Genomic DNA, 20,137 nt, shown 5'->3' on the forward strand with positions numbered 1-20,137 from the left:
CAAGGAATGAAGAAAACACAGGCAACTAATTTCTTAAGATGTCAGTAATCTCTACTGCTGAAAGTCTTTCTTTCATGTGATCCCTTACTCATGTTCAGTAGCTATTGATACACAATAACATGCTGCATTCTCTAAATAGTTTGATTTTGAAGATAGCCAAACCAATTAGTTGGGCTTGCATTGTGAGAGTTCTGTTGAAATCTAATAAAAAAATTCCTGAAAATGGCTTGGAGAGATAGGCTGCAAGGAGAATAAGGACTCTGAGGTACAGGCATCCATTCTCACTCTAATACTAACAGTGATTCTTTATCAATTAAAATATTTAAGATGCCTTTAGTTAAAAAATTAGTTCAATATAAACTTACATTTCTTCTCAGTCTCCATAGATGGTAAAAAAAAAACCATTATCAAAATTCAACACCCCTTTATGATTAAAAATACTCAAGAAAATAGAAGGATGTTTTTAAATAAGAACAAATGTTTCATATACATGCACACACACAAGTACATATACATAGATAGATACATAGATGTAGGTACAGTCTCAAATCTCCCATGCTATTTAATGGGGAGATTTCTAGGCATTCTAGAGATATTAGAGGCTTTTCCCCTAGAATAAGGAACAAAGCAAGCAAGGATGTCCACTGTATCCACTACTGCTGAAAATTGTAGGAGAGCTATTAGCCAAGGCAATTATGCAAGATAAATCAATTCAAGGTAGGAGAATAGGTGAAAAATGTGTAATACTTTTTCTGTTTACACAAGATATAATAGTATACTTGTGAGGCCTCAGAGAACCAGTGATAAAACTTACTCAAACAATAAAACAATCCAGTGATGTAGTAGGATATAAAATTAACACACAAATATCAATAGCTTTCATATATACAAATAATAAACAGTTAAAGTTCCATTTACAAATGCAATATAAATTTTAATACTTAGAAATAAATGTAATAAGAAAATAGCAAAGACTATATATAGTAAAGCATACTGAGGACAGTTTCAAATTGTTCATGGAAATTGCAAAAATAGACTTGACCACATAGAAAGTCAGTTCTCTTTTTGGCTAAAGGACTTAACATTTTGAAAATGTATGCTCTTTCTAAGTTGATTTATAAAACCAATGTAATATCAATGAAAATGCTAATAAGCTATTTTATAGTATTAGACAACTTGATAAAATTTATATGGAAAAGGTAACATACAAATATACCTATGAAAACATTGAAAAAACCTAAGGGGAGTGGGGCTTGCTCTACCATATATTAAAACATATATCTCTTATAGTTAAAACAATGTAGTGCTGGCATGGCAATAGGCAAATAGATCAGTGGAAAATATATGTAAAGTATAGAATCAGACCCAAGAACATCTGGAAATTTAGTATATAACAAAGATGGCTTCCCAAGTTACTGGGAAAAAAGATGGATTTATTAATAAATAGGTCTGGAGTAGCAATTAAGAAAAAGATAAAAATATATTCATATCTCCTACTATGCTCAAGATAAAAGATTGATAAATTTGATTATGTAAAATATACAAAAAAATTATATGTCAAAAACTCACCATTAGCAAAGACAATTGAAAACTAGGAGGAAATGCTCTAAATAAATAACTCAGACAAAGAGTTCATATCCCTAATATGTAAAAATATCTTACAAATTGAGAGACAATGGCAAAATATGATAAATATGAAAAAAATAAACAGTTTCATCTTTCTTTCTCCCTCTTTTTAAACCTATTTAGAAATTTGTTGATTATCAATTTCAAAATCCAGCTTTTGTTTTCAATGATGATTTTCTATATTGTTTGTTCTTTTTGTATTTTATTGATATCCATTCTTCTTTTTTTCTTAACTCTATTATTTGGTTTTGATTGATCTTCTTTCTATCATCTTAAGGTAGAAATTTAGACCAGCGATTTTGATCCTTTCTTATATGACATTTAAAGCTAAAAATTTCCTTCTAAGTACTGCTTTAGCAGCATCTCACAGGTTTTGGTATGTTGTAATTTTCATGTTTTCCTATCTTCTTGATTTCAGTAAATTTTATATTTATAACACTTTTAGAAATATAGATAAATTAAGAAGATATGATAGAGCGTTGCCTTATACCAATACACCAGTTTCCCTTGTTATTAATATCTATGATAATAACACTTTATTAATGAACCAATAATGGTTATTATTAACTAAGCCTAGGATTTATTTAGATTTCCTTAGTTTTACCTAATACTTCTTGCAGTCTGGAATTCCATTCAGGGTCTCACATTACATTTATTTGCCATTTCTCCTTCGACTCCCCTTGACTGTGATAGTTTCTCAGACTTCCTTTATATGTATTTGATGGCTACAGGTAGGGCATTTTGTGGAATGCTTCTGCATGGAATTTATCTGAAGTTTTTCTCATGGTTTGACAGGGATTATGGGTTTTTATGAGGTCTATCCCATAGATAAAGTATTATTTTTATCACATTGTATCCCAGGTACATACTAGCAACAAGACATCACTGTTGATGTTGACCTTGGTCACCTGAGTCAGGAAGTCAGTCACATTTCCTTGCTGTACACTGGGGAGTAATGTTCCTCTTGTTGAGGGTGAAGAATCTATATAAATTATTTGAATTTTTCTGCATGAAAGATTTATCTTTTTTCTCTTATTTATGTAATACTTCATTTTTATGAATATGGATTAATGAAAATTTATTTTATATTTGGGTTATAATCTAATAATAGTTTATCTATTATGTTTTCTACATCATTTGCCAACATACAATACATTATAAATTTCTAGAAGTAAAATTCTTGAATCAAAGATTATGCACATCTTAAATTTTGATAAATGATCCCTTCACCCTCCTTAAATGCTATTCACATTTATATTCTTTGAATAAAGTATGAAAACAACTGTTCCATGACACCCTTGCTAACAAAGTATGTTACAAAATGTAGTGAACTTTGCCAATTTGAACTTTGTCCAAAACAGAATCTCATTATGGTTTTAGTGTCTCTGTTATTTATTAATTATATCCAATTTACCAAGTTGTGTTTGTGTGGTCCTTCTCTCAGCTATTTTTCCTCAGAGCCACATGCATTCTGGGGTATCTCCTAGGGTCAGCCCAGGCAACTTATTTCCATCTTATGAGTGTGAGGTTGGGCCTAGCCCTCTGAGTTGCCATTTACTTTTCAAAAGTGGACTTTGTTAACCTTTTCTGGAATCTGAGACCACAGAATCCGCAGTCCATATTTTTCATGTTTGACATCAAATGCTTTTGACAAAATATCCTCCTATTTCTTTCTTTTTTATCTCCTCTTTCCCTCCACTTCCTTTCCCTCTCCTCCTCCCCCTCCTCTTCCTCCTCCTTCTTCTCCTTCTTCTTTTTCTCCTCCTCCTCCACCTTCTTCTTATTATTTTCCTCCTCCTCTTTTGTTTTATCAAAGGTGAGGTTTACTTATTTCTGGTTTTTTTCTTATTTGGAGTTATTTCTTCAGGGAGGAGGAGGAACAGTGCCTCTCACTTCATCATGGTAAAAGCAGAAATCCTTACCAACTTTGAATGGATTGGTCTCTCCCTTGCTTTGAAGGATTTCTATGGAAGAAGTTTTGATATCATTGCAGCCTCCACCAGCACATCTGGATTACTTAGATCTCAATGCAGTTATCTGCTGTAGTAAAATGTCCCTCCATATTGTTAGATCACTTGCTAATTTGAGAAGCATGTTTTCTATCCCTTCAAGTAAATGAATGATAAAAGTGTTTCACTGGACTTAATCATATCAGAACCTTTTGGCTTGCTGCTAATAACTTCCTTCCAGGTTGATATCAGTACATTAATCACCACTTTTTTTTTTACAGTTATTCTCATCTTTACATTTCATCCAATTTTTCTGTCAGTCAGTTCATGTCATCCTGTTGTGTTTCAATTAACATTAGTAAAGGTTCTGTCATATAACTTTGATGATACCCAGATACACTGTGTCCATGGCATCCCCTGAACGGCCAGTCTAGTAAAAACATCAGAAAGCAAATGAGGTATGACTTGGCATGAACCCATGCTGACCCTAGAAATCATTCCCTCTTTTTCTAAAGGGCTTATAAAACTATTGTCTAATAATTCCACTCTACAATTTTACATGGAAATGTTATCAAGTATGTCTATTTGAAGTTTCCATCACTTGTGGCTTTGCCTTTTCACTTTCTCTGCGATTCTTCAAAAATAGTTGAAATTCATTTTGTAATCACACATTTAAGTTATGCATGTCTTGGGATAAACATCTGGCCCTGGAGACACAATCCGTATCAAGGACCTAATTGCTCTCTTACCTCCTCAGCTGTCTGGGACTCCACCTCAAATTGCTCCTAGTTTGTTCTACCTGCTTAGCTTGAAAGAAAGATCAGCCCTGCTAACTGAGAAGGTGGGGAGGAAAAATAGCAGAGAAGTGGTTTTGTCTTCTGACATCTATTAACACTGAACCCAAACTGTGGAATTTTGTAGTTCTTGATAACACATCTTGTTCTGAACATTCTTACAAAGTTCTTCTGGCTTGTGAGTTCTTTGGCAAATTGTTTCCTCTCTTGTAGCTCAAGTTTATCCTTTTAAAATAAGGATACCACAGTACTACCTGATAGGCCTCTTCAAGAATAGAGATCATATATTTCACAGACTTAGAACAGTGTCTGGCACCCCTTAAGTGCAGAATCAATATTAACTATCTCATTGTTGTCATCATGACATTTTAATGAGCGAGCTCACTGAAATTAGTTTCCACCCCTGATAGTAAGAGCTGGTCACCACATTTCTAAGATATTTTTTGATTATGTGTCCTTTCTTTTATTTTTTATAACTGAATTTAAAATCTGAACTCTTTAGAGATATTTTATTATGAACCTTCCAAATTTTCTTTCTTACCAAGTTCACTGGATTTTAAAAAACTACTTATCTGTCCTAATGGTTGCTTCTCTTAGAGTCTCTGACCATGAGTTATATCTGCCTCATCATTTTCTTTCTCTTCTTCTGGTCTTTGCCAAACTTGCCCTTCTTAGAACTCCTTTATGGCCTGAACTGGCACAGGGCTTAACAAGCCACCCTCTGTTTTCTCTTTCCTTTTCCTTCTTCTGTGTATCCAACAGATCTACCAAGTTCTGCTAATTTTACCTCTATGTATTTATTGACTCTACCTCCTTCCCTTCATTTCTCCTGCTGTTATCTTATTTCCTGCCATTTCTCCTTTTTGTTAGTTCAACATGTTTTGTGCCAGTTTCCCTAATACCAGATCTGCCCTCTGTTGCCAGACGGGTATTTTAAAACATTAATTTGATAATGATATCAGCTTGTTAAAAATTCTTTAATGTATTAAACCCTCTACCAAATCAATAATCACACAATGGAAACACCAACTTAAAAATCAGCAAATATTGTGATCAAACATACCATGATAGTATTTGTCTCACATAACATTAAATATACAAAAAAATAAGAAAACTGACAAGTCTACCCTTCTAAAAGCTTTAAGTATGTGTTCTCAAGTAAATTTATAACTTTGAAAGGCAGTGAGCCTAATCAGTAATTATTATATACTTGTAGAAAAGATAGATTTGTTACCTATTAATGTTTCCTGAAGTTGCCTTAATTTCTGAGTACTTTTTTGCCTGAACATCTGTGACTGGCATTTCTTTCTGCCGTTATAGCTTGAAATCTTTAATAGAGCAATGCTGGTATGCCCTTGGAGCAGCAAAGGCGGGACCTCAAATGGACACTGAAACACATGTGGGAAGGAAAATACTAAATAAACTATCAGTCATAGGTACTTACTAATTCTGCCATTAATGTTTTAAAAATGTTAACTGTCATTTGAATCAAATCCACTATATATAAGAAAAATCAGTTAGGATGTTTTCCAAAAAAGTTATTAAATACACAGATAAATTACCACTTGTAACACAGTGAAAATTCTGAATACCTCAAAGTATCATAACTGACGTTTTGATTCAAACAAACATGGATGGATAAATAGCTACATAGAGATAGATATATAAATACATGAAATGTTTCACTTCCAAATAACTGAATGGAATTGAACAATAAATATATGGTATCATATTCTAACTCCTAAAGATTTTTAAAATAAACATGTTTGAGGTATAATCACTGTTCTTAATTGTTTTAAATTTTTCATTGCTGAAGTAATTTAACTGACTTGAAAAAATACTTTAGAACCATTATTAATAATATCCAATTCCCTACTAGGTATAAGGGTAGAGTGTCTAGAGCATAGCAAGTTATTAGATAAATTCTTGTTAAATTAATAATCTATGTGACTACAAAGTGTCCTGTGAATGAAAGAATTAGAGTACATCCTAGGATTTATAATGTGAAAATGAAACAAGAAAAAAACCAAGAAAGTGAAAAAGATAAAGTATTCAGAACTACATGAAAATGTCATACTACAGAAGTATATGTGACAAAAGCTATCTTTTTAATTTACCCAAGAGATGTTACAGCACATACTTCTAGAACTAAACCGAACATGTTAGATGTCACTCTGTTTGCCACTTCTGCTGTGTGTGTATTGACAATTTTTTCAAACAAATATCTCTCCCCAGTCAGAATAACTAAGACAAAAACAAAATTTAAGGGACATTACCTAACAACAACAACAAAAAACCCATTAATATCTATCATGTTGGTGTAGTACAGAAAAGGGTGTATAACAGTCCCTTGGGTCAGAGTGAAGCTTTCAGAGAAGAGGAGATGAAGAAATTATGTTGAGCTTTGTCTGGAGGAATGATCAAAATGTACATGGACAAGGGGTCTGAAGAATGTCTCTTAGGCAGTGAGAACAGCAGATGCAAAGGTCAGACGCAGCAATAGTTCAGGCTATTCTGCAAAGTGCAACCATTTGGAATTGATGGAGTAGAGAGAGTCTGGAAATAATATGCCACAAGAATTGAACTTGGAATTTACCCAGGAAAGAGAAGAATGCATCGTATTTGGTAGAGAATGTTATTTCATTCAAGACTATGTGACCCATTAGGCCTTCCCTCAATAATGAGCAGAAATTCCAAGGAAGAAAAGAATAACCTGAAACCAGTAACTACATGTATTTACAAATATGCATTAAACTTTGAATGAGTAAACATTGCATCCACAATGAGAAGGAACTGTGCGGCAAATAGCTTTCTCTTAGGCTATGACCTAAATTCTGTCCTGACCCTGCCACTGATACCTGGACACAATCAGACATTCTCTCAAGGTCATAAGATCCTCTCTGGAAACAAATAATAATGACTGTAAACTTTTCAAAATTGCTTAAATGCTAAGCATATAATTATTGCTTCTCTAAAGACCTTTGCAAACAAGAGTAACCACTCAAATATTGGCAAGTCTGGATAGTTCTGCCATTTGTTAACATGAGGTGTTTCACATCAAACCAGAGGATGTCTAAAGGCCTATAAAGGAATAGTTATGACAAGTTTTAAAAAATGCACTACACATAAAAGTCAGTACAGATTTGTTCATTCACAGTTACTACTAGATCACTGTCAAAGAATACGATGACACAGAAAGTGCTCTTGACCAAAAATTAGAAGACTGGGATCAAATTTTGGCTGGGTTCCTTCTAGACTATCAAATTAAAGGGGCTGGATAGGTGCTCTTCTTTACAATCAGGGACCCTGGATAATGTCTCACATGCTTGAAAAATTCCAAGAGATTCCTGATTTTCCCTAGTACCTCCATAATTAAAGCATATAAGAGCTGGCATAAGAAAATTAAACACATTTCTATGAAATACTTAATTTGGAAAATGAATAAGAAAGAAAGTAGTAGGCTCAGCCCTAAAAGTTTGAGAGGAGGCACTACCCTTGGCCTGCAGGACATTGGACATCTGTGTCTAATTCAAGAGTAACAGACTAGGATCGAGAGAGTCTGTGTGGGGCTGTGGAAAGCAGTGGGTGGTGGAGATGTATGATCCAAGTCTGAAATTTTGGTTTTATGAACTGAACTAATATTTTTTTTTTGTTAGCTTATGTTCTCACAAGTTGATCCACTGACGTAGACTAGCACAATTGAAGTTGTTAACTATTGGGAATCTTAGTCCAACACATATGGGTCTCTGTCCTTGGAAGTGCATTTACCGGGTTTCACTACCCACATTTCAAGAGCTTGACAGACTGATGTGGCTAGTAGCTTCCACAACGAACAACATTGGTCCTGAGGAAATACTTTCATCTGATTCTCAGTTGGGAAACTAGAAGGCAATGATTTTTAAAAAAATTTTTGCAATTATACTTCTCTAAATAAAATGTTGTTTGCAATTATGCTTCTTTAGAATAGGATAAACATCTTACAGCTTTTAATTAAATCTTACTTTTCTAAAGTTTGGATGACGTATCATTGCTAAAATACAAACATTTTCTTCAAAGGGTCAGACTTAAGTAAATGAATTAAGGATGATTTTCACTAATCAAAATGGTTTCAGCTCTTTGAAAATATTTAATCTGGCCAAAGGTTTCAGTAGGTGTAAAGCAATTTAAATTTTCCACCTATAGAGACAAAAGATTTCTTACCATTTATTTATATTAAATGTGGAAATTAAACAATTTAAAATAGCAAATTAAACTGCAGAATACAAAAAGGGTAAGTATTGTAAAATAGGTCATTTGTAATTGTTTTGCTTATTATATGTTGACATTAATATTTCAGATGTGTTAAATTAAATAAAACATATTATTAAAGCTAATTTCACATATTTCTTTTAATTTTTACAATGTGGCTACTAGAAAATTTAATGTTGCACACGTGGCTCACATTGTATTTCTGTTGGACAACACTTTTTTAGGTAGTTACTTCTAGGAAGATTGTATTAAGCCTCCAATTAGAAGTTAGAATTATGTTTTTCACAAAAGACTCGATCTTTCTGCAGTGTACTAGCGTAAGGTCCCCACCATCTGATAACAGGGAACAATGAGGGTAATTTGTGTTAGTCCAAACAAGAAAAAGTAAGAAAAGAAGAAAGCAATTGGAGTTTAATTTCTTTCAATTACTTTTAATATATGATTTTTAAAACATACCACACAAACACCTCAGCTTTTAGCTTTTGGTGGAAAATTGACTTGGGCGAAGGATTGATCCTTCATCTACCAACATGACAAGTACAAAAATAAATAGATTATCCATATCACCTCAGAAGAATACAACTCTATATGCACCCTAGGGCAGGTGTTTTTTTCTGTGCCATGTTGATAGAAAAACTGACTAGGGACATTTAAAATTCATTGCTGGGAGACTCTATATTATAATGAATATCATTAATAGTAATTAGGATTTTTTCCCACAAGTTACTATGGCTCATACCCTCCCTTTTATAGGTCAAAAGAGCTTAAATACTAGATAAACCTCTGACAGATAAATACATTTTGTTTCTTAAATATATGTGCTAAGCTTTAAGCAACTTCTAAGCCAAAATCTTTATTTTCCTCTTTCCAGAGTGTCTAAATTGTCCTGACATAACCACATGGCAGATTTTTAAAAATCATGACTGGAAATGGAAACAATATACTTGTCACAAAATCACCAGTGACTTTTAATCACAATTATAGGCAGGTGACAGGTCAGAGCAGCCACTTTTCTTTCCTTGTCTAAACAGTTCTCTTGAAATTCATTATGGAAAATCATGACCCTTGCCCTGAGAACATCGTCTAGGAAGAATAGTGGGATGTTTATTCATGTAAATGGGCAAGATGGACTATTTTCCTGCAGCAGGTTCAGCCTGAAACACTATAATCTAATTACTTTTCACTTTCACTTATGTGTTCAGACTTCCCTCGTAAGACAGAGGAGGCTGTTTCTTTTGGCAGGGGCTGCAAAGTGAAATTCTACTGTGTTCTCAGACTGGGAATAGGACTAATATGCTGGCAGTGTGACAGGGGCACGAGGGGGCATGCTATTTAGATAAGTGTTTCTGCTACATTACCCAGACAGCCTGCCCTTCACAAGTGGGCCAGCCATTGTGCCACTCCCAGATTGCACAGCTATCGAATGCTAATGCCAACCTAATTATATATTTTGGCTTCCGTTTTCACAATGGGCTGTACTTAAGCAAAATTTAGTATCGTCTTCTGTGTTCCTACAGCTGGATAATTACAAGGCATTTCAGTTTTCAGAGCAGGAAATTAATGATACAAAGATCAGCAGCTATTTAAAGACAGTTATTCTTTGCACTTCCAAGGACTCACTCCTGGAAAGCATATCGAAGTCTGAACACAGTCCTGAGGTGGAAGGGAAGGAGGCCCAGTTTTGATTCAACTTCAGGGTCAAATGAATTTTTTATGCTTTGGGTGAATGCATTGTCAAAGACAAGCTCTACAAAAACATATCTTTGTTGTAATACTTCCACCTAAATCCTTCCTAACACTAAATGATTTTTAAATGGAGGTTGGCTGGGGAAGACATTAGCAAAGCCAAAAGCTAAGAAAACAGAACTGCCAGTTTCTCAAAGTCCCCTGATTAAGGGTACATAATTATAAAGCATTAAGGACTAGAAGAAACCTTACAAAGCATCCAGTTAAGGAGTATTTAAATGCTCACTTCTGAACTACAGAGACATCTAAGCAGAGGTGACTTGTACATCACATAAACTCGAGGTTGCCTTAGGTCCCTGCGAGTTCCCATATGTATGAGTGGAAAACACATGAGCAGTTACACTCAGTTCTTTTCACAAGGAAGAGAATTGGCTTTTCTGATATAATTATTATATTATCAATATTATATCAAAATCTAATATATCAACTTCAGACTGCTGGTTAAAGCCCATGACAGAAGGAAAAAGAGCTTGAGCCACAAACTGTCTACAAGTCTATTCCCAGGTTACAACTGAAATAGCCTGTTTGGTCTTGGTGATAAGTTTTTAGAAAACGAGACCTGTTTGTCTCACAAATGCTTTGTTGAAATCAAGATCACTAAATATTTCATATGGTTGCGGGGGAAAATATTTTGAATAAAAGTTTGTATTCAGCAAAATGAAATCAATATGTTAAAAAAATAAAGATCCGTAAAGAAAGAACAGCAAGGCAAACAAATTATTTTAAATGAATTCATTCATTCTTCTCCCTGGATGAAGCGACTGTTTGGCTTTTGCCATTTAGCCTTTGACCTTGACATATATAAGAACACAAATGGTAGTTATCATTACATACTCTTTTGAAGCAACATAAGTGTGCCTGACCCTTCCTCCTTCCAAGACATAATAGAAATTAAGGAGTTCCAACAGGGCTTTCTGCTGTTTTGGATACGAGGAATAGTCCCTTCAAGGCTGCCTGTTAATTTCTCCAAGTGTTTCCTATCATTTCTTTTTTTAAAGTGCATGTTCAAATGTGTTTATGTGTGAGTATGTATGAGGTTGCATATGAGTATGTGAGGATGTGGTTGTGTGTGTGTGTGCACCTACTTTGTGAAGTGAAGCATGGGCTTTTGACCAAAAGAGAATTGCATCCAAATCTCTCCTCCAACCCCACTGAGACACTGAGATCATCAGTGCTCACACTTGACTATGCATCAGCATTTTCTAGAGATCTTGTTAGGTTCAAATAGCTAGGCCCACCCCCAGAGTTTATGATTTACTAGGTCTGGGGTGGGCCTAATAACTTCAGTTTATGGCAGTTTCCTAGTTGATGCAAATACTGTTGCTCCAAGACAATCAAGACATTCTGTTTTCTGTACACTACTCAAGCAATTGTAAGGAATAAAGTATACAAATGGCATACGTAGCACCATGCTTAAAATAAGTAAGTAAATAAATAAATAAATAACTACCTACTAGGTATCTGTGTTTGCTTCCAGGAGCTGCTGCAACAAAGTACAGCAAACTCAGTGGCTTGAAACAACAGAAATTTATTCCCTTACAGTTCTGGAATTCAAGATCAAGGTGTCTGCAGGGCCCTGCTTTCTTTCCTACCTTCTGTTTCTTGCCAGAACTCTTTGGTGTTGTTTGACTTACAGCTGCCTCACTTCAGTTTCTGCCTCCAATGTCATGTGGTTTTCTCCCTGCATGTGCCTCTCTACACATGGCATTGTCTTCTTCTGTAAGGACAGCAATCATTGGATTAAGGTTCATTCTAATGACCTACTCTAACTTGATTTCCAAATAAGGCCACATTCATAGGTACTAACTGTTAGGATTTGAACATGTCTTTTAAGGGACCACAGTCCAATACAAAACACTGTTATTCAATACTATTCATGAAATCAAGGAACAAAATGTGAGTGTTTTATATCTTCTCCTATACTTCCTTTCTTTTTCACTCTCATTTAAAGAGTCATGAGTGTAGATGAGCCATCAGCCTAACTTGAAGCACCAGATGTAACCAACCTACTTTCTCCCTGTGATCCCGGGGGTCTCCGATAAGGTAGTGAGAAAAGACAAGTGCACCACCATGCAGTCCTATGTTCTCTGTTTCTATGTTCTATGTTCATTGTTTTTTCATCTGAAGTAATATCACAACAGGGAAAATTAATTCAATTTTGAACAGTGCCAAGTCATGTACCATGGGACATGATACCTAGAAATTCTGGATTTTATTACAAACCAAAGAGATTGTTTTAAAAGCAGTTTTAGGTCTTCTATATGACATATGCTGATGAAGTTTCCTTCAATACATATAAATTAAATAGTTTTACTTTAGATGCTAACATAGGTATCATTTTCTGGAAATGTGTAAGATTGTTTTCTTTTACAATGACAATCAGTAATCTGTGTACCAGTTCAAGATTTGGAACAGAGATATATGTAGATGTCTTTGCTTTTGTATGATGGTTGCCTAATTCCCATGATTCCATTTTTAAGGTCTCTTTACTATAGGAATTACCAGTCCTTAACTTGCAAATATATCTAGTGACTTTCCAAAAGACAAATAAGACATGATATGTAATATGTCCCCAAATCACCCAATTAAAGAACTCTTTTCCATATTTTCCCTTTTAAAGGCTAGGTCTGTAGGTCCTAAATTGGAAAATTCTACTGCAAAATAAACACAATACAGAGTGTTGGACAATTTTAACAAGCTTTCGTACCTTACACTAAGTCTAGTATCATTCTTTGGTATCTGGCTTTAAAAACAATTTGTAAAAAATGTATTAAGGCAATAATTATAACTGAAATATTTATCTTTCTTTTGACTTAGCACCATGCATTTGCCATCCACTAGTCATCTTCTATTTGAAGAAGTAGAAATAATACACAATTGACAACTTTGTTCTTCATTTGTCATTTGGAAATTCCTTTTTTTTTCAGTTTTAATATTAAGATTTCCAATTATGTGAGCTAAATAGAAGATTCATCTGAGTTCTTTAAAGTATTTCAACAGTATTGGTTTAAAATTCTATGTAAGTATTGGTCTTTACTTGTGCTTAAAAAAAAACAATATTTCAAAGTAATGGCCTCACAAACATGAAATATGGTAGCCCTTGATTAAATTTTGTAGCCTCTGATTGCATTAGAGTCATGAAATATGACTCTCTCACTAGCTGGCAATGGATAGGTTGTTAATACATCTATATCACTACCATATTTAGGTATGTCCAGATCCCTCTGCCTACTCAGAGGTAGATAAATGAAGAACACTGCAATGACCATATAACACAGAGGTGTCAAGAAAACTAAAAAGAGAAATTCAATTACTTCCATAATCCTTCTTACATTTCTACTTTACATAATTCTTCAGCATTAAAAAAGGTCACTTTTTTAAAATTCATTTTTCATTATAGGTTGTCTTGGGATTTACTCCAACCTAAACTACTTGCCTGGCCACAAAATTTTAGTATACTTCTAGTAGAATTCTAGATCTTGCTTTCTACATAATAAACATGACCCAGATCCGTCAGAATTATTTTTCTTTATACACAAGTCTAACCCAAACTACTGAAATAAATAACTAATGTCATGTCCAACAGACAATATATTACTTAGGGTACAGATTCTACACTATTCATATTTTCATATCTCAGGTGTTTGGTACTTATCCAGTTGAAATGAACTAATTGAATGTACATATGAAGAGTAAACATGAGAATTGATATTTAGTTCTTCCATTGTTCATCCTTACCACATGACATATAGACACATTCACAGAAGAGAAAACAGTTCTGACATTTTGTAATGACAAAAGTAATTGAAGTTTCACATTCTCCATAAAATATCCCCTGTACTGTCAGATATTTATTAAGTCTAATTCTCCTCTGGCCTTGTCCTTAATTCCCATTTTAATATTTAGTTCACCTGGTCCTTTTCTCATATTTCTGCTCAGATCCATCAAATCTACATTTGACACAAAGTGTCAAGGGTAGAGTAAAGATAGGACTGATGCTACAGGGATGGGCTGACACCCAAGCTTATCCCAAGAACACTGTATACAAGGACTGCAGCAGCAAGGTTAATGAATCCCTCTCACAGTCTAAAATGGTAAAACATGTCTAGTACTTTCCTCAAGAGACTAAAGAAAGACATACTTGAGATGATCCATTAAGATTAACACTGGAAAGAACGTAAAGGAGTACAAGGTAGAAAGCAGAAATCAAAGACAATTCCACATGAAGGCAAATAACATTATCTCCTGCCTTTTTATTTTTAATCTTTGCATTTCCTTTAGTAGTCAATTGTTAACAGGCTACAAAATCTCTTGATTTTGGAGAAAAAAGTAGGAATAATCCAATCACATGTCTTGCAAGTTTTAGCTATGGGAAGAACTCTACCACCACCCATAGTGTCTTGCTCTTCTATCCTCAGAGAAAATTTATCATTCTCATTTTTGTCACTTAAGTCCGTAACTCAGAATTCTTTCTTCGTAACAGGAAAACACGCTGCTTCCTGGGATTTCCTTCTATCTTCTCGCCTTAACCTGAAAATATTTGACCTTTCTAAGAAACCTATTGATGAAAAAATGATTCATTGAGGTGAATTTTCCACTTAACACTCAATGGGGTTGTCTTCTGAAGGTAATGAGCATATAAGATATCTCTGCTTTGCATTCTTACTCCAAACCATTTCCAAGCCTGATCAGTAGGGCAAAAGGCATATGGAGTAAGTGTCTGCTGCATTGCACATTATGGTAGGTCCTAAGGAAAATACAGAACATCTGTCTGCAGGTCCTAGTATCATAGAAAGAGTACACAAAGTAAGATGTAAGCCTTCAGGGTCAGGTTTTCCACTTCCTGAAAGAGTGATATGGGAAAAGTCAGTTGTCTCCTTGTTGAAATCATCAACCATACACACACACACACACACACACACACACACAGATGATTTCTTTAAAATTAAAGTAAGGTATTAACTATAAGGTATTATGCCACTATAAAGTAGCATTTGGTTAATTAGTTGAACAGTAAAGACAAAAAAAAATGTGAAATGATAAGTGACAATTGATTTGAACTTGGCCTTGAAGGAGTTAGTAGGAAAAGAGGAAATATGGTGGGGGATGTCCTTACCTTTCAAGCCAGAGCTCTCAATCATCACCCTTCTCCTGCCTTGCTTAACAGAGTCATGCTAGGAGAGTAGACCCATGGACACAGAACTGTGCATGACGCTTGTGTTACCAAACAGAAATTGATGTGTGACCTGAAACTGATCAATCAAACCGAATACTGCCTGAAGACAGAGAAAACTGAGAGTGTCTTCAAAATGCACCCCGCCCCTGCCATTCATTACCCTATAAGTCACACACAGGGGACTACAAGATTCACAGTTTGTATTAAACCATGATCAGTTTGTCATTCTTAGAAATCACTAGGAAAACAAAAGAATAAAATTGATGAAATAAATAAATGAAATAACCTGAATCTCACAATATTAGAAAGATACATCTTCATCCATGAGTCACAAGAATTTATCACCCTTTCAGCACATAGCATACCACATAACCATATATTATCATGTATTTTACTGTCTTGTCTTTACAGTATTACCATACTTGCAATGCATAACACTGGTATCCATGTTTCAGTAGTAAACTGCCTCAATTCCATGGTGGAAGTAGATGGGATATCAATCAAAAATAAGTAAAATGTGTAAGAGTTGTTGTGTTTTTGTGTGAGTGAATGGAGATGAGTAAAGTCAGTGGCCAGCACTAGTTTTGCAGAAGAAAGCTGGGCACAACTTAGTGGCAAAATTGTTGTGAGGATCAATCCATTGAGGCAAATTGCCTGAACTTTAAAGGTGAAACAAGTACAGTATATGCCTTAATTTAATGGTTTTATTTTAATCTTTATTATCTTCTTTAAAAAATACAGTTATTCTCACTTTTGAGATGAGGAATTTAAGGTTTAGAAAAGATACAAGATTTGCTTATGTGTTGTAGGGTTGCTGCAACAAAGTCCCACAAACCTACTGACTTAAACAGCAGAAATTTATTTTCTCACATGTCTGGAGGCTAGAAGTCCAAAATCAAGGTGTCAGCAGGACACGGCTTCCACTGAAAAATGTGGGAGAATCCTTTGCCTCTTCCAGCTCCTAGAAGCCCCAGACATTCCTTGACTTATAGCTACCCCACTCCAATCTCTACCTTCATCTCTGTTTTTGTCTTCATATGGCCATCTTCTAATAAAGATATCAGTCACATTGAATTAGTATGACCTCATCCTACCTAATTATATCTGTAATGACCCTATTTCCAACTAAGGTTACACTCAGAAGTACTGGGGGTTAGGACTTCAACCTGTTTTTTTTGTGGGTGGGGGTGCATAATTCAACCCACAAAATTTACCTAAAATTAGCAAGCTAATTCACAGCATAATTGTGATTAGAAGTTTGATCTCTTACCTTATTATCTCTTCACTTCTTCCAGAAGAGCAGAAAAGCTATTTGGGCATAGGAAGGGAGGAAGGGATGAGGAACACATTTACACATTTTACTTCAGACAACTGCCAAACAATTCCGGCAGTGTTGTTGGAATGGGAGAAACAACAGTAAATGAGAGGCACAATGGCCTTACTGTTATTTATAATAGATTATATTTTCTTGGAGATAAAGACCAACAAAATAGATAGTCAATCTATCAAACAATAAATACAAGTATGAATTAAGAGAGAAGTGTTGGTTCATGATAAGCACTATGTAGAAAAATAACAGTCTTATGTGATGCGGCAAACCTAGAGGCCTTCCGTGTGGGCAGTCTTGGCCTAGCTACCTTGGGGTCATTGCAGGTCTCTTCATCAGATGGTACACACAAACTCTGCTCAACTTTCTCAGAGCAATTTGCTAGTTTTTCACTGTCACAATTTACAAATAGAAGATCTTATGTCTTTTCTGGCTGTTCTGATAGTTACAAAATTCCCATTAACACTTCAACATTATATTGTGGTGGGTTCCCATTTTCACAGACAACAATGTCTTCCCAAGGTTGTACTGCATTGGCATTGTCAACACAGTCTTACCATGCTGCATTCTGTTGCAGAAAGTGAGGAATCTGTTCCAGAATCCTCGCTGAATTCCACATTATGTGATTGAAAGTTAACTACTAAATCCAATATCACTTAAATTTTTGTATCTTTGTTTAGAATGAGATGAAGCAGGACCCCAACTATGGTCTGCTCTTACTACAGACATGTCTATCTCCTTTGTTGCTCCTTTCATGATCTCTTTGGTCTCCTGCTTCCTATCCAAGCCTAATCATGCCTCCTGCTCTATTCCCTAAGTTTCTTCATGTCTTCTAAGACCTTGCTTTAGTGATCACTCCACCCACAGATTCAATAGCCCACAACACCCCCCCCAAAAAAAACCCTGCATTTGTGTGCATATGCATCTGCAACTTTCCAGAATTCATTGTCGCTTATACACATGACCCCTCTGGGATATCAAGGCAAGGCAAACTAAAAACAAAGGTAATAGTAGCTTGAATAATTCTAGGATAGTTTATTGGCTTCCTAGGTGCTCCACGATATGGAAATTGGTAACATGGTGGGCCAAGGTTGACTCAGAGTCTTCACAGGATTTTACAAAAATAAAAATCTCAAGAAATTCTGAAGTCTATTCTCCCCAACTCAACCCTGTCTTTGGCACCAGAGTTCACAAGTATTCAACTGCTTCACACTCATGGACTGAGTGGAAATGGGAGGTCCTTGCTGCAGGGAGCTTTCACTCTGAGATATCTTTTCTGTGGACAAATAGACTATTTAGATTCCTTCTTGTCTCATGTAGAACTTTAGCACTTTTCTCACATAGAGGCCAGTTAAATACTAATGGCATGCTTAATGAAAATATTCTGAACAAATTAAAGAGGAGAAAATGTTCAAAGAGAGCAGTATATAGATATAAGACATTCAAAACTGACTTAAGAAATTTCCAGCATTTGATGGAGAAGGAATAAAGTAAGGAAAAGTCTGTGCACCAGAATTGTCCATGAAATAATATAACCTTTTCCCTATTTTCCCCTTTACTTTACAATCAAATTTCTTGAAGGAGGAGTCATGGTTTCCAGCTTGCCACTCCTCACTCATTGAACAAAAATCTTGTTTCTGTTCTTATTAAACCACTGAAACTTGTCACTGAAGACTTTCGCAAAGCCAATAATTTACATGCTTGTTCTACTTACTGCCTTTGGCAGCAAACACTATTCCAAACTAGAAAAACTCTTCCTTTGGATGAATTTTTATCTTATTACATATATTTCTTTTTTCCAATTCTCTTCTACGTTTTTTCTTTATCCTCTTAGAAATTGGTATCGTACAAGGAGTTCTCTTCTCACCTTGGAGACCTGTGTGTGGATCTTGGCAACTATATAATGACACATATGATCTCAGGCAACTGATGAAACGTCTTTCGCCCTCCATGTTTTCAATTACAAATTGGAGATAATTACAGAACCAACTTTAGTAGGCCACTCTGAGAATAAAAGAAGGTAAAGCCTGTGTACTACTGAGGGAATTAAAAATCATAGAGAAAACAGGGAAGAGGTATGATATCGCCTTGTGTCCATGTCCTCACAAAGCAGTTCCTTCTTCATAAACTGTATTCTCTGCCCTGGTTACCTTGTAGAACTTCTACTCACCTTTATGTGCCTCTCCAGCCACCGTTCTTTAGAGAGGTGAAATTTATTTCCTCCCACCCATCCTCCATAGCAGAGTGAAGTGCCCACTACCCAAATCTTCAATTACACTTTGCCATTGTTTAAGTAAAATTATTGTTTTGTTGTTTATGAGCTGTTTTACTTTATCTTTCTTGTTGGTCTTCCTTTGAAGACTGTGAGATTCTTTAGGGCCAGAGATTTTGTCTTGTTCTATATTGTTCTCAGTCCAGAGGGACTTGGAATCCAAAGTCTATTAACTATTGTGTTAGTTATTTATTCCTGCATAACAAATTACTCCCAAACTTAGAGGCTTATATTAGTTTGTTGGGGGTCACCATAACAAATTACCAAAGACTGGGTGCTTGAACAACAGGGTATATTATCTCCCAGTTTTGGAGACAAGAAATTCAAGATCAAGGTGTTGTCAGGTTTGCTTTCTCTTGAGGTCTCTCTCCTTGGCTTGTATATGGCCACCTTCTCACTGTTTTCTTATGTGGTATTTCTCTGTGTGCGCATTTGCTGTGACTCTTCTCATAAGCACACTGGTCCTATGAGATTAGGGTGCCACCCTTATGACCTCATTTTTTACCTCAATTATCTTCATAAAGGCCCTGTCTTCAAATATATCCACATTGGGTCTCAGGGCTTCAATATATGCAATATATGAATTATGGGGTAGCACAATTCAGTCCCTAACACAACTGAACAACATTTAATACACATGGTTCCTATGAATCAGGAAACTGGGCTTGCCTTAGTTGGGTCATCTGGCTCAGGCTCTCTCTCAGGCTGCAATCAGGATGTCATCCAGATCTGTACTAATAAACTCTACCGAGAAGGTTCTTTTTTAGGCTTACTCACATGATAAGTTCATTTTCCTGGTTGTGGGAATAAGGGCCTTAGTTCCTTATTGGCAGTTGACTGGAGACTGCCCTTGCCCCTTGTCCTGTGGGTCTTTCTAACCATCAGAGCAAACACTTGAGAAGAGAAACAGAGAGAGAGAGAGAGAGCGAGAGAGAGAGAGAGAAAGACAACAAGAGAGTTACCCCTTTACCTGACCTCAGAATTGGCATGCAGAACCCC

The sequence above is a fragment of the Pteronotus mesoamericanus genome, unplaced genomic scaffold (assembly GCF_021234165.1).
Source record: "Pteronotus mesoamericanus isolate MK-2021 breed Mesoamerican mustached bat unplaced genomic scaffold, CSHL_Meso_final contig_26, whole genome shotgun sequence".
NCBI classification, from domain to species: Eukaryota; Metazoa; Chordata; class Mammalia; order Chiroptera; family Mormoopidae; genus Pteronotus; species Pteronotus mesoamericanus.